Source organism: Stegodyphus dumicola, chromosome 1 (assembly GCF_044657685.1).
Source record: "Stegodyphus dumicola isolate Sdum_Otavi_A_Nest chromosome 1, ASM4465768v1".
NCBI classification, from domain to species: domain Eukaryota; kingdom Metazoa; phylum Arthropoda; class Arachnida; order Araneae; family Eresidae; genus Stegodyphus; species Stegodyphus dumicola.
In genome coordinates, this window is record NC_140768.1 from 28,133,521 (window position 1) to 28,150,104 (window position 16,584).

Below are 16,584 nucleotides of genomic sequence, written 5' to 3' on the forward strand. Positions count from 1 at the left end.
TGGTAAATAACAGAATGTTAAATAATAATATGTGCAATGCTATGGAAATTCTAAGAACAGATAACAATTATCAAAATATTTTGAATAATTAGGCAACGACCACAGGAAGTGTCATTTTTACTTCCGTGTGTAATGTAGTGGTGTAGCGTATTCAGCTACGGCAAAGCACTCGAGTGCAATCTGCCTAAGGGGAGGGATGCCTTCTTGTCGGCTTTTTAAAGGAAAGTGGCATGGGGAAAATAACAAAAACACCCATGCAGCCACCCCATTCACTGGGATTCGAATGTTGGGTGTTTGTAAAAGACGGAACTTTGTGGAACAAACTCATTTGCTCATTACAGTCCTATCCCTCGAGTATATCAAATATCATGTGAATCATGCCCATGTCTTGCATCTGCTGCACACCTTGTTCCATCATTGTGTGGATATAGCTCATATTGTTTTATTAGTGTTGTATGTGTCCAATATCCCCTGTATATACATTTGAAAATATATATGTACATACATATGAACCAAATTAGTTAGTCGCCTGTTTTTATCGCATTCAAAATAAATAAATAACAGAAAATAATTTTTAAAATCTACCGAGTAAGTATTGCAGATGGGTGTGCTGCACCCACTCAATTCTTTGCTGGTGTCTAAAATAGTTTCTGTGTGAAATTTGTGGAAATATTTTGTATTTAAATCAAAAACAGAAAAATAATTTTAAATCTATGATTAAAATTGTTTTTCTCACTTTCATTATTATTAACACGAAACCGAAGAGACTGAAGAATTTTTTCGTGTTAAAGGATATTGAAAAAAAAAAAAAAAAAAAAAAAAAAAAAAAAAAAAATTTCAACAAAATTAAGTTTATTTGAGTACATTTTATTTGCGCAGATATGCATATAGGCATGTATTTAATAAAAAATCAATGAAACAAAATCATCCACAAGAACTGCATTATTCATTTCGTTTTCTTTGTCGGAATCTGCATCAATGATATTTTTTTAGCTTTGAACAAACTCCAAAATATCCTTGTCTCCAATTATTTGGGGCTGTACACACATTATCATCAACTACTGCAACTGTTGTTCTTTGGATAACACAGTAGGGCAGCACACAGAAACTTTTCCAAACGTTTCATAAAATGTCAGTCGTGTGAACCCGTAAAATATTTTACTGTACCTATGTCTATAAAAGACACAACTTTGGGAAAGACATTACAGGCCTATCCCTTGAGTATATTAAATATCATGCAAAACAAAATATTTCATATGAATGAAATCAGTTATTGCGTCAATAGTTCAAAGAAAAACAGAAAATAATTTTTAAAATCTACCGAGTAAGTACGCCAGATGGGCGAGCTACAATCCGTATTTATCTGAAAAGAAATAATAATAATAATAATAATTTCTTAGTTATAAGTTTATATTAAACACAAAAACTTGAACAGAAAAAAAATATGTAAACAGAAAAAATTGGTGGGCTTTTGACGGCATAAACTGCCTGACACCTGGGGTCTCCTCTGCAACCTCATCGACCAGGGGGTTATTTTTTCTCCCAGGTATCAGCCCCTTCCCTGGTCTGCTGTTACAGAATCATAGACAAAATTGCATCACTATATATAAATATGTATATATATATATATATATATATATATATTGATGCAATTGTATATACATATATACACACACGCACAATTAAGATATATATATATTTGTATGTGTTTACAAAAATGCAAGCAATGAATAAGAAAAATTATTTACAAAAATTTACATGTTCTATGTACACCTGAAAAGAAAAACATTTTAATTTGAATGAAATCATTTCTATATACACCTGAAAAAAAGTATTTACAAGTTCTATGTACATCTGAAAAGAAATGTATAAAAACATTTTAATTTGAATCAAATCATTTCTATATACACCTGAAAAAGAAATATTTTTATGTGATTGAAATCAGTTCCATAAATACCTAAAAAAGAAAAATACATAAAATGTTTTAAAATTAATGAACGCAATTGTATGTAGACCTGAAAAGGAAAATTTATAAAAAATATTTACAACATTGAAAAAATAATACAGCTTCCGATTGCCTAACTACTACAAATTCCACTTTGTAACAACAGACATAAAAGCCGACTAATGCATAATTCTCAAACTGTTTCAGCTTCATCTTGACTTGCTTCAATTTATCCCAGTCATCCAAAAACCTCAAATCTTTTTCATTTTTGCTTTGGCTTGATTAACTTCATTTTGTGTTGCAAAAATCTCACTGTTTCAATGTCTCGAGTAACTTTTTTACTGCAGAACCTCCCTGTAAACAATATTTCTTGTGAATACTTTAGAACATGCGGGCATCAAACGGCCTTGCTTCTTGGTGTCTTTCACTAAAACTCGAACATTCCTCATAGACGAACATCTTGAAAAAGCTACGTAAAGCATTCCATGACTGAAAACTGGTTGCGGTAAATAAATCCCAACTTTCTTAAGTGTCTGTCCCTGTGACTTATTAATAGTCATACAAAATGCAAGCCTGATGGGAAACTGTCTTCGCTTGAGCTGAAAGGGGAGGTTTGAATCTGATGGTGAAAGTTCAACACGTGGAATGAAAACTCTCGATCCAGCATTCTGTCCAGAGATGACTTCACAATGTAAAACGTTTGGCATAATTCTCTTCACAATGAGCCTTGTTCCGTTGCAGAGTCCAACCGATGGATGTAGATTTCGTAGAAGCATAACTATAACTCCAACTTTCAAATTCAGACGATGAGGTGGCATTCCAGAAGGCGTCAGGCTGTGGATGAAATCCAGCTGATACGTTTCTTGTTCTTCTTCGTCATCGCAAATAACCGAGTCTGCACTGTAGTGCGTGAAAACTTGACCTGGAAACGTGGAAAGAATTTCTTCATTAAGCTTCAGAGCTTCCTCGTTCTTTGGACATAAAATCGCTTTACTGGCCAAGTCTTATTACCGCAGCCAAACATTTCTTCTACTATCGATCTGTTGACCACACACAAAGATGGAATTTCGATAATGTCTTCGTCCAAGCCACTGTCATTTTTAAGACGACCGTCTCCCAACTGCAGAAGCCATTCTGAAAATTCTTGTTCTTCCGGATTCAATCGCATATTGGTGGAAAGCGTGCATTGTTTGAAATGTGGCCACAAAAAGGAGTTCCTGAGGCAGCTCTCGATCGCAGAAGTTCGGTTTCCATGTGCGACAACAGGTAATGTTTGTCTCCAGTCACCTCCTAAAACTAAGGTTTTACCGCCAAAAGGAACATCCAGTCCGGTCAAGTCTCTCAGCAATCTGTCGACAGCTTCCAAAGCGTAATGAGGCGTCATGGTGCATTCATCCCATGTGAAAAGTTTCGCAGTTTTCAAGTACCTTCCTTCAGCGCTATCTTGTCTCACACGGCACGAAGAATTTTCCAGAAGTGGAACGGGCAACTTGAAAGTAGAGTGTACAGTTCTTCCACCGGTCAACAGCACAGCAGCAATGCCTGTCCACGCAACGGGAATGGCAACGTGGCCCATTCCTCGAACAGCATGAAGGATCGTCCTAAAAAGGAAAGTTTTTCCAGCTCCGGCAAACGCATTAACACAAAATGTCTTCGGTGTGTTAGGATTCTCATCTCGTACAGCTTCCAAAACCAAGTCGTAAACTAATTTCTGTTCAGGATTCAACATCCCGTTCAACACTTCGGCTTGTTCGTTTTCATACTGGACATCGAACTGCGGGACTTCGAGAGAAACACCATCAGTCAATGTTGGTTGCGGGAGACCAAGAGAACATAGCGAAACATTGTGCACTTCTAACTGGTCTTCTATACTTCTCAGTGCAAGGCTGAAACTGTCTTCTAAGGAGTAAGATCTCGCAAAATCTTCAGAAAGGGACTCTTTGAATTCATTCCACAAAGCGACGGGTTCCGCAGGGTTACAGAAAACACAGATGAAGCAAAAAAGCTGTCTTAGCTGCGGTGGCATTTGAAAAGCTGATGCTTCTGCCAGAGTATATTTCTATTCTTCGTCGTCTTGCAGCAGATGCCTTGCACGGCAGGCTTCCTTGAACGTTGAATAGGGAGAGTTTCTATTCAGTTCACCGCAGGGTCCGTGAATTATCGATGACTTCACAATGTTGTGTAGCTCCGGATGTCGAGTAGCATCTGGAAGTTCAGCACACATCAGCGAATCGATGCACTCTGCATCTCTTATTTTGTCCTCTTCCGCTAAAAACAACAAAAGGTGCATATGAGGCAATCCTCTCTTCTGAAATTCGATGACGTGTATATCTGCAATGGTCGCACCTAAGATGTGATTCTTTGTCAAATCTTGCATCAAAGCCGTTTTCTTCAGGTCAAATACCCTCGAAACGATGTCCGGGCGATCGTGAGCCTTCTGTCCTGGAAATAAGTTTTCTGTTATTTCCGGCCATTTAGGGTTGCACGTGAAAGTCAAAAACAGATCCGGTTTACCAAAGTCGCGCACAATGGCCATCGAGTCCTGATAGTTTTGCTGCATGCAGCGAGGGCTTCTTATAAACGTTGACGGAAGTATAACCGGTATTCCAGGGCGGACGCCCGTCTCTTGACCAACTCTGTAAATGTGATCGGCAAGACCCATGTAAGTTTCCACTCTCAGATTCGTCTGATGGCTCCGGAGGTACGCAATCCTGTTGCCTTCAACTTTTACGTATGCATCCACGAGATACTGCTGAAACAATTTCCGCCCATACAAAATCGGGTTGTAGCAATCTCGTCGTACGGACACCCTGTGACTGTAAAACTGTAACTCTGTGTATTGCTGTCCGACTCTGAATCCTTGCTCGCCGTGAGGAAAGAAAAGTACGTACGTCATGGGTTCCAAGTTGGGATTTAAGGTACTGATGTTGATGAGACCGCCACCTCTCGGATGGATCACGATGTCTCGGTTTCGATGGAGGAGCGCCGTCCGTACTCTTGAAGACGACTGCAACTTCATTTTCTTTCGGAGCATTGTAACGTCCCCTGTGCTCGCCTGCAGCAACACTTTCACCCTTGATGTACATGCGGATATCCGCAGCAGTTTCGGCACCTTGCTCTCGTACAGTTTCTTCGAATTCCTTCAGCATCTTGTAGGCTTCCGCATATGGATTAACGTTCCTTAAAACTGTGTCCAACTGTCTCAGGAGTTCGGCGTTCAGGGCAACATTTCCAAATATGTTCATTCTCTGCCTGAGGGCTTGATCCGAATCTAAAATGTACAGCTGAGCATACTCTTCTTGACCGGGATGAGGCGGATGAAGGTGGCTCGTTCGATGATATATGGCACCGTGAATCCTGAAGCAGTAGGGACCCGAACCCGAAGGCATTTCTATATTGGCATCCAATGAAGCAAAACTGAGCAGGCAGTTGTAAGTACGTATGTTGGCAAAAAACTCTTCAGAAAACGGGTGGTTCCCATTCATTAAATTGTGCCATTCTTCTGGATATCTTCTTTCAGCTTCGACAATTTTCCCATTGTTACAGCAGTGCATGTATCTTCCTCTTGCATTCCTTTCTCCCGTAAAGAACAATCCGTTGCAGAGATCGCAGAAAGCTTCCATTGAACCGGCGCTGTGTTGCTCAACATAAACTTCGAGTCCACATCTTCCTGCATTGTGAAGAGTGCTGCGTGAACGTTGTGCTGCATTCATGCGTAGCCTGTCTTCTCGTACGGACATTGTTTCTTCGGATAGGACTTGTCTGTGGCGTGCAGCGTCTCGCGTTCTTCGTGTAGCAGCGTCCTCTTCCGACTCTTCCGCTCGAACTTGACGATGACGATGAGAGTCCAGTCTGTGCCTCCTACTGGTTTCTTCTTCACTTTCTTGAGCACGCAAATTTTCTTGACATTGGGATTGCCTGCTGAGTCTCCTAATGGTTTCTTGTTGCGTTTCTGCAGCACGTAAATTTTCTTGATGTTGGGCTTTCCTGCCGAGTCTCGTAGCGGTTTCTTCTTCCGTTTCTTGAGCGCGTAGGTTTGCTTGCCGACGCGCTTGCGTGCTCAGTCTCGCAGCAGTTTCTTCTTCATTTTCTGCAGCTCGCCGTAAACTCTGTGCTTCAGCTCTTCGTCTTCTTGATGCATCTCCTGTAATGCCTCTTTTCCGTTTCGGCATTTCAGTACGTTAAAAAAAGCACTAGTAAAATATTAACTCGACTCAAAAAATTGACTACGCAGATGAAAGAAAAAAATTGCTCATTAAACCAATACTGCTGGAAAAAAAATTAATGCATTCTATATGTATACAACACAAATTTTAAAATAATCCTAGACTAAATGAAAAATTTTCCACTTAAGAGCAAATTAATTTTAAAAAATCAAAAATGTAAAACAAAAACTTCCCTGTTAAAAAATTGCTGGCTAATAAGAAATAATATGGGTAATATTATGAAAAATTCCAAGCACAGATAAAAATTATGAAAATATTTCTAATAATTAGGTCAATCTGAGAACAATGCACATAAACAGAAAATGAAAACCTAAACACAAAATAAATAAAAGGTATAAATACAAATATAAATTAGGAACTTCTGAAATCAATTCTGAAATTCAAATAACAAACCTAACAAAATAACAAATCTAATAAAATATAGAACATTCGATCGCCTTAAAACGATAATTGTTATCGCACACAGGAAAATGTCAAAAATATAAAATGTAAATGCAATTTATCGACCAACAATAACAGAAATATAAAACACGAATGAATAGATCTTTAAAAAAATACAAAATAATACATTAAATATATAAAAAGAGTCACCAAGTTAATGTTCCGAACATTTCTCAAGTTCTAAACTAACAGGAGCATATAAAAGTCTAAAATACTACTTTAAATTACTAAAATTACAAATATAAATGCAAAAAACAATCAAATATCCTGTAAAAAGAAATAAAGATTAAGTGCAATGAGTAATAATAAGAATATTTACGAAATTTGAAATGCTGGAAAAATTGCGACGGTCTCCTTCCAAATCCAAAATTCGTAAATAAATTTTTTGTTGCCAAACCAGGAAACTAAACTTTTGATTCTATTTGATCTGTTGCCAGACCGGGAAACAAAACTTTTTATTTTATCTATGACGTCATTTACTCGACTTATCAAGGGCATAAACCAATCTACATTCAACTAACGACAACTAAATGAAGAGAATGTTTCTATTTTTAGTTTTATTTTAGCTTTTCAGTTTATTCCTTTAAGTTATTTTAATGTTTTATTCTTAGTTTGTTAGTGGCGAACGGCCTTGGCGTTCCCATAGCATTTTTATCTCCGACGACTGCCGAGACTGTTGCCACTCGGAAGACTGAGTGCCGTAATTATTGTTTTCGCAGTTTTTAATTAATAACTCCGCGGATTATTGTCGTACGAAGATGGGACCGGTATCGATGGATTTGTTGATTTTTTTCGAATCCGGAGGTATGCGTTTCGAATTCCAACTCGGCGCCGTTCCCAAATTATTCGAGAAAAACGAATTTGGCACTCGGCCAAATCCCTAAAATAGGGGAAACCCGTGAAAGAAAGTGCAAAACGTAGGGAAACGTAGGGAGAAAATCAGTTTTTAATTAATATCTCGGCTAATTAAAGTCGCTCGAAGATGCCGATGGTCAATATGGCGAGCCACGGGCATTCCGCATCCAACGGTACCTTCCGCTAAGTTCTGCACCCAGCCGTTCTTGAGAAGATGATGTTACAAACACACAAACAGACAGAGGCACACAGATTTTAATAGTATAGACTAGCGGGCAAGCCCGCCAGCTGAGCGGGCTGAAGCCCGCTTATCATTGTTCGTTTTTAAAAGATATCCTATGTTAAATTTGGCCGGTATTGAAAAGTTGAACCGAACTACCATTTTTTAGCGGCATTCCGCGGGCTTCCCCCGCTTTTTTCACCTATGCATCCAGAAGTTACCGCATACACTATACATATGCGGAAAATCACGAAAACACCCATGCTTCCAGCCCTTTCGCGGGTATTCGAAATTTGGACCGAAATACCAGTGTTCAGCGCTTTTGGGCGGGTTCAGTGTTCACGTGTGCATGCAAAAGATACTGCGTACACCGTACACATGCGTAAAATCACGAAAACACCCCTCCAGCCAGCCCGCTGCCGATTCGAAAGTTGGACCGAAATACAATTTTTCAGCGATTTTGCGCGTGCTGTGCCCGCTTTATTCACGTATGCATGCTGAAGATGGTGCATAAACGATACACATGCGTAAAATCACGAAAACAAACATGGAGCCTGCCTGTTCGCCGGTATTCGAAAGTTGGACCGAATTACCAGTGTTATGTGGCTTTGCGCGGGCTCTGCCCGCTTTATTCACATATACACCCAGAAGATACTCCATACACTATACACATGCGTAAAATTACGGAAACACCCATGGAGCCAGCCAGTTCGTCGGGATTCGAAATTACCGCATTACCAGAACCGCATTACCAGTATTCTGTGCCCGCTTTATTCACGTATGCATCCATGAGATACTTTATAAACGATACACATGCGAACAATCACGAAAACACCCATGCAGCCAGCCCGCTCGCCGAGATTCGAAAGTTTGAGCGAACTACCAGCGTTCAGCGGTTTTACCCGGTATCCGCGCGCTGTATTCACGTATGCATCCAAATTTTATATACAGTACCCCGGAATTCGAAAGTAGGACCGAAATACCAGTGTTCAGCGATTTTGTGGACCGGGCTGCGCCCGCTTTATACACATAAGCATGGAGAGGATACTGCATAAACGATACACATGAGTTAAAGCAAGAAAACACCCGGGGAGCCAGCTCGTTCGCCGACACCGAAAGTTGGATCGAACTACCAGCGTTAAGAGGTTTTGAGCAGGCTGCGCCCACTTTTATCACATATGCATCCAGAAATCACTTTATACACTATACACATGCGGAAAATCAGGAAAACACCCATGCAGCCAGCCCGCTCGCAGAGATTCGAATGTTTGACCGAACTACCAGTGTTCAGCGGTTTTACCCGGTATCCGCGCGCTGTATTCACGTATGCGACCAAATTTTATGTACAGTACCGCGGAATTCGAAAGTTGGACCGAACTACCAGTGTTCTGTAGTTTTGCGCGGGCTGCTCCCGCTTTATTCAAGTATGCATGCAGAAGATACCGCATACACGTTACACATGCGAAAAATCCCGAAAACACACATTGAGCCAACACGGTCGCTTGGATTCGAAAGTTGGACCGAACTACCAGTAATCAGAGGTTTTGAGCGAATTTCGGCCGCTTTATTCACTTATGCATCCAGAAGATGCTGCGTACACGAGGCACATGCGTAAAATCACGCAAACACCCATGGACCCAGCCCGTTCGCCGGGATTCGAAATTAGGACCGAACTACCAGAGTTCAGCTTTATTCATTTATGCATCCAGAAGACACTGCATACACAACAGATATGCGTAAAATCACAAAAAACATGAGTGTAGCCTGCCTGCTCACCGGGATTCGAAAGTTACCGTATACCATCTCAAAGGAGCAAAGAAAAATCTTTAATCTAAAAAAAAAAAAAAAAAGTGTGAATTTAATTTTTATTGGTGCGAACTTATTTAAAATATCATTTGCATTAAAAGATAATATCTAAATTAAGTGCACGTATCTAATAACATAAAAAAATATATTATTCCAAAAAATCAAATTTATTATTAAAAAAATAACAACATATTTTTAAAAAATAGCTTTTTCAGATTTTTTAATTAATATCCCAGCTGATTAAAGTTGTACAACTTCAAGAACGTCATCATTTAAATTTAATGTAATATAATAACTTTTATTCAATATCAATAAAAGAATTAACGTGACAATCATCCTAACCTGAAATTAAAAAAAAAATTGTGAAAAGCAGCTGTTTATTTAAAATGCCTACATTAACGAAATAATTTTAAAATACAGTTAGGTAACATGCAATCGCGTGCTTTATTCAACTTTAGAATATAACCTTGATTTGTATCTGCGGCGATTCAAGAAACTGTTGCAATCGGAAAAATGAGCCCGAAAATTAGCGTTTTCACAGTTTTTAATTAATATCTCAGCTGATTAACGTCCTACGAAGATGAGAATGGTATCATTGGATTCGTAGAATTTTTTTGGAATCCGCAGACACCTGCCTCGAATTCCAACTCAGCGCCGTTCCATAGATATTTAAGAAAAAAGAAATTGACACGTGACCTTTCGCCAGCACAAATCTCGAGCGGAAGCAATTGTCATCCCCCCCGGCGCTTTCGAAAAAGCAATTTTATCTCAGCTAATTCCGAGACGGTTGCCACTCCGAAAAATGAAATAACGTTTTCGCAGTTTTTAATTAATAACTCCGCCGATTATTGTCGTACGAAGATGGGACCGGTATCGATGGATTCGTTGATTTTTTTTCGAATACGGGGATATGCGTTTCGAATCGCAACTCGGAGCCGTTCCGCAGATATTCGAGAAAAACGAATTTGGCACTCGGCCAAATCCCTAAAATAGGGGAAACCCGTGAAATAAAGTGCAAAACGTAGGGAAATGTAGGGAGAAAATCAGTTTTTAATTAATATCTCGGCTAATTAAAGTCGCACGAAGATGCCGATGGTCAATCCGGCGAGCCACGGGCATTCTGAATCCAACGGTACCTTCCGCTAAGCTCTACACCCAGCCGTTCCCGAGGAGATGATGTTACAAACACACAAACAGACAGAGGCACACAGATTTTAATAGTATAGACTAGCGGGCAAGCCCGCCAGCTGAGCGGGCTGAAGCCCGCTTATCATTGTTCGTTTTTAAAAGAATTCCCATGTTCAAATTCGCCTACATTCGAAAGTTGGACCGAACTACCAGTTTCTGGCGATTTTAACCGGTTTATTCCCGTATGCATCCATACGGTACTGCATACACCTTACACATGCGGAAAATCACGTAAACACGCATTCAGCCAGCCCGTTCCCCGGGATCGAAAGTTGGACCGAAATACCAGTGTTGATCGGTTTTGCGCTTGCTGCGCCCGCTTTATTCACATATGCATCCTGAAGACACTGTATACACGATACACATGCGGAAATCACGAAAACACTCATGCAGCCAGCCCGCTCGCCGGAATTCGAAAGTTGGACCGAACTACCAGTGTTCAGCGGTTTTTCGTGGGCTGCGCCCGCTTTGGTCACGTATGTATTCAGAAGATACTGCTTACTCGATAAACATGCGGAAAATCACGAAAAAACTCATGGACCCAGCCCGTAGGATTGGATTCGAAATTTCGTCCGAACTATCAGTGTTCTCCACCCGCTTTATTCACGTATGCATCCACAAGATACTTCATAAACGTTACACATCCGGAAAATCACGAAAACATTCATACAGGCAGCCCTTTCGCTGGTATTCGAAAGTTTGACCAAACCACCAGTGTACAACGGTTTTGTGCGTGCTGCGTCTGCCTTATTCATAAATGATTCCATAAGGTACTGCATACACATTACACATGCGTAAAATCACGTGAACACACATGGTGCCGGCCTGTTCGTCTGGATTCGAAAATTGGATGGAACTGCCAGTGTTCAGCGGTTTTGGGCGGGCTGCGCCCGCTTTATTCGCTTATGCATACAGGACATACCGCATACACAATACACATGACTAAAATCACGAAAAAATCTATGGAGGCATTCCGTTCAGCGGGATTCCAAAGTTAGACCGAACTACCAGTGTACATCGATTTTACCTGGGCTGCGCCCACCTTATTAACATATGCATGCATAAGGTACTGCATACACGTTACACATGCAGAAAATCACGAAAATACTCATGCAGCCAGCCCGTGTTCGCCGGTATTCGAAAGTTGGACCAAACTACCAGTGTTCACATGTTTTGATCGGGCTGCGCCCGCTTTATCCACGTATGCATCCAGAAGATACTGCGTACACTATACACAACCGGAAAATCACGAAAACACCCATGCAGCCAGCCCGTTCGCCGGGATTCGAAACTTGACCTAACTACCAGTGTTTAGTGACTTTACCGCTCATCCGCTAAATGGGCCGTTGTAGAAAGTGTAATCGCGTAAATTTTCGCATTTATTATTCAAACAGTAGATTCGTTATTAAAATTCTTTTTATTTTATAAACTTCAATATGATCACACGCAAAACTGTATCAATATATACATTAATGCAATTAATAATTCATAATTAATTATAATAAGAAAGGTTTTCATATACCATCTCCAAGAAAAACATATTCAATTTAAATCCCTGAATGAAAATATTTTTTTTTTTTTAGTGAAAATTTAAATTAGTAGTTTACATAGTAATTTCAACTTCTTCTTTAAATATCTGCATAGAAAATTTTTAATCTAAAAAAAATATAGTAATTTTAACTTTATGTTTAAATATCTGCATAGAAAATGTTTAATCTAAAATAAAAATCAAAAATAAATTGAAATAACGTGGCAATAACATATCGTGGCAATTAACCTAACCTGAAATAAAAAAAAATTGCATAAAGCAGCTCTTTATTTACAATACCTATATTAACGAAATATTTTCAAAATACAGTGAGATAACATGCAATCGCGTGGACGTATCTATATAACCATGAAAAAATATATTATTCGAAAAAATTAATTTATTATTAAATAATAACATATTTAAAAAAACACCGCATTCAGGTTTATTTAATTAATATCTCAGCTAATTCAAATTGTAGAACTTCAAGAACGTCAGCATTTAAATTTAATGTAATATAACAACTTTTACTCAATGGTAATAAAAGAATTAACGTGGCAATAACATATCGTGGCCATTATCCTAACCTGAAATTTAAAAATGTTAATTTAAAATGCTGACATAAACGAAATATTTTCAACATACAATGACATACAATCGCGTTCTTTATTGAACTTCAGAATATAACCTTGATTTTTATCTTCGGCGATTCAAGAAACTGTAGCCACTCGGAAAAATGAGCGCGAAAATTAGCGTTTTCACAGTTTTTAATTAATATCTCAGCTGATTAACGTCCTACGAAGATGAGAATGGTATCATTGGATTCGTAGAATTTTTTGGAATCCGCAGACACCTGCCTCGAATTCCAACTCAGCGCCGTTCCATAGAAATTTAAGAAAAAAGAAATTGACACGTGACCTTTCGCCAGCACAAATCTCGAGCGGAAGCAATTGTCATCCCCCCGGCGCTTTCGAAAAAGCAATTTTACCTCAGCTAATTCCGAGACGGTTGCCACTCCGAAATATGAAATAACGTTTTCGCAGTTTTTAATTAATAACTCCGCCGATTATTGTCGTACGAAGATGGGACCGCTATCCATGGATTTGTTGATTTTTTTCGAATCCGGAGATATGCGTTTCGAATTCCAACTCGGCGCCGTTCCGCAGATATTCGAGAAAAACGAATTTGGCACTCGGCCAAATCCCTAAAATAGGGGAAACCCGTGAAAGAAAGTGCAAAACGTAGGGAAACGTAGGGGAAAAAGCAGTTTTTAATTAATATCTCGGCTAATTAAAGTCGCACGAAGATGCCGATGGTCAATCCGGCGAGCCACGGGCATTCTGAATCCAACGGTACCTTCCGCTAAGCTCTACACCCAGCCGTTCCCGAGGAGATGATGTTACAAACACACAAACAGACAGAGGCACACAGATTTTAATAGTATAGATTAGCCCAATGTTTAAAGATAATTAACTTTGCTGTTTTCAACGCATTCTTTGCTTTTAGTTTGTTATAGAATAAGACTTTTACTTTTAACGAAACCTGTTACACCTTATGATATTCTAAGTTTATTCGAAAAAATGCATTTCACTTTTATACACTTTCTTATGTTTCTGTATTTCAGCCATGGTGTTTTCTTAATAAGAGAAAAGGGATTTTGTAAATATCTAAAGCATGAAAGCTAGTGCCTTCAAGGTTTGACCTTTAAGACGAAATAAGGTTTTATCAGACATCACATCAGTCGAAAAGAGATTAATATGGAAGTTATATTATACCTGAAAATGAACTTTGGTCTTTATGTTCCTGTAAACGCTTCAGTTTAAATATAAGAAAATAGAAATATTTTTTAAATCAAGGAAAAGCGAAATGAAATAGGGAAAACAATAAATATAATGCAGGAAAAATTTGTTTCACATAAAGAGAGAAAATATTAAATACGAGTAGCAGAAAGCGAGAGTATATCAAATAAAAGGGAAAGGTACACAATTCCATCACAGAAAAATTAAATTCTGCGCTTTAAAGTCTCAAATTGTTACGGAAAAAGAGAACAATAAGCATGTATTTCACTGATATTTGGACCTAATAACAGTTGCCTTTTTCTGAGAATTTGAAATGAAAATAAAGGTTTATGACGTTTTCAAAGTAGGATCTAATGATACAATTAGGCAATAATTGACTAAAATACACAATTCTTACCATAGATAACTTTTAGAATATGCATTAGGAGTTAAAAATAATTCGTACAATAATTTAAACATCGAGATAAAGCTACGTATATCCTAGAATTTTCAATTTAAATATGCAGTGAAAATAAAAGTTTAGTATAGCTAACAGGCTTTATTTAATGAAAACCTGTTATTGTCGCTTATAGCAAATACGCCAAATTTCAAATTGCCCCAATATATAAATTCACATATATCTTTGGAAATTTTGAATAAAAAAGTCTAATTTTTGCAGGTATGCCTAGAAATACATTTACATTATGGTCATGGTAAAAGTTTTATAGGTTATTATTCAAAAATGTTTTTAAATGACCAAAAAATACAAATTTAAAAATAAATTAGAATGAATGTAGCTTTATTATTAAACTATATGGAATTATGGTATGCCTCTCTAATGCTTAGTAATGGTATAATGATTAATATATACACAGAAATATTAAAAGTCCAGTGCATCAGTTACTGGAGGCTATGCAGTAGAGATTTCACACTTTGTGCTCCTTTTAAAGCTTAACGGACACTACAACGTGGTCTTGTAACTTTTAAAGTTCTCTAAATTTGATTGTGATGATCATATGAACAAGGATGAAATGATCTGCTATAAGGGTACTCATCCGTGACTAAATTTAAAAAAATGTGAGGAGGCAACAGAACTTATTTCTATAAGATACAAAATTACAAACGCAAATTAAATGCTTGTCGCAGCTAATTTTCTGTTGCTCTAAAAGCAGACCTCTCAGATAGCTTTAAGATGCCCTAAAAGTTATTGAGAATTTATCTGAAAACAAACACCCGCGTAAATGCATACACCCATAACTTTATCTAACTAACAACAAAGTTACATTTCATGAACGTTGTTATGTCCTTAAAGCCACATAACAACGTCAGTTTCGTTTGATATTTTATTTTAGCAAAATGAGCTGACTGTATGAGCCTTTATCTTTTGTACGTGTCACCGGTGCCTTTCTAAAACACATTCGAAATTTTTGTACAGCTAACGTTTTCCTCACGGTAGCGACTTAATATTTCTTTAAGTTGGGTTAAGTGTCTTGCTAAACTATGCAACCGGCTGTCAGTTTTGCATAAGCATGGTTCCTATCACAAAATCCAATGCATCTGCCCAGATTTCTAATTTGCCGTTTCCTTCAGGAAATTTCAAGACTAGAGTTTGAATTAATACCATTTTAATTAGCTCAAATGCTATGCTTTCTTCTGTGGACCAGGTAAACCTAGATTTTCTCTCTTAAAGTTTAATAGTATCTCTACTATATAAGCAAAATCTTTGATGAAAGACCTATAATAGAAGCTTAAGCCACAAAATGAGGTCAGACCTTTTTGATGCGTTACACGGTGGATAATGTTTCATCCCTTCGATTTTAGAATCTTCCATTTTGGTTCCCAGTTAGGTATATTATAGCCCACGTAACGAAGTTTTTTGCTCTCAAATTTACATTTGGCCGTATTCACTTTTAAACATGCTTCTAAGGTAATTAGCACGTTTGGATAATAAATGCGTTTTTTACCACATCATCTGGTTTCACCCATATCTGAAAATATCCGGAGGCATTGTCATGTACTTTGATGAGTTTATTTTTCGAATGATTTTCTCAATTATTAGTGGAGATTGAACCGGATATTTGTTATGCTATTTAGTTTTCTATAAACAACAGTGAAACGTTATGCTTTAAAATCAGTAGATGGGATATTATTTTTCCTTCTGGTACAATACTATATGGCTACGTATAGGGAGATTGCTGGGGTGCTCCCCACCCACCTGATCACAAAGTGATCTTAAAGGGAAACCCCATAAAACTAAAAATAACTAACTAAGAAAAATATATGTTAGTATAAGAAAACAAAAATAAGGAAAGCTACGTATATAAGAACAACACAAACACAAAATACAACCGAACAAATAATACACTGGAATTGACAAGGCACCACATATAAAAATTAAGAATTAAAACCTTTGAAATTCCAAGTGTAATTAAAAAATTTAAATTAAAACTCCTAAAATTTACTTCACCACCAACAATGCCTCAAACCAAAATGCCAATAACATGCCTATTATCAAAGCTCATTAGAATTCTTGAAAAATGCTTAAAATGTTTAAAATTCAAATTCTTAAAAGCAAATGATACATTATTAAAACTTTT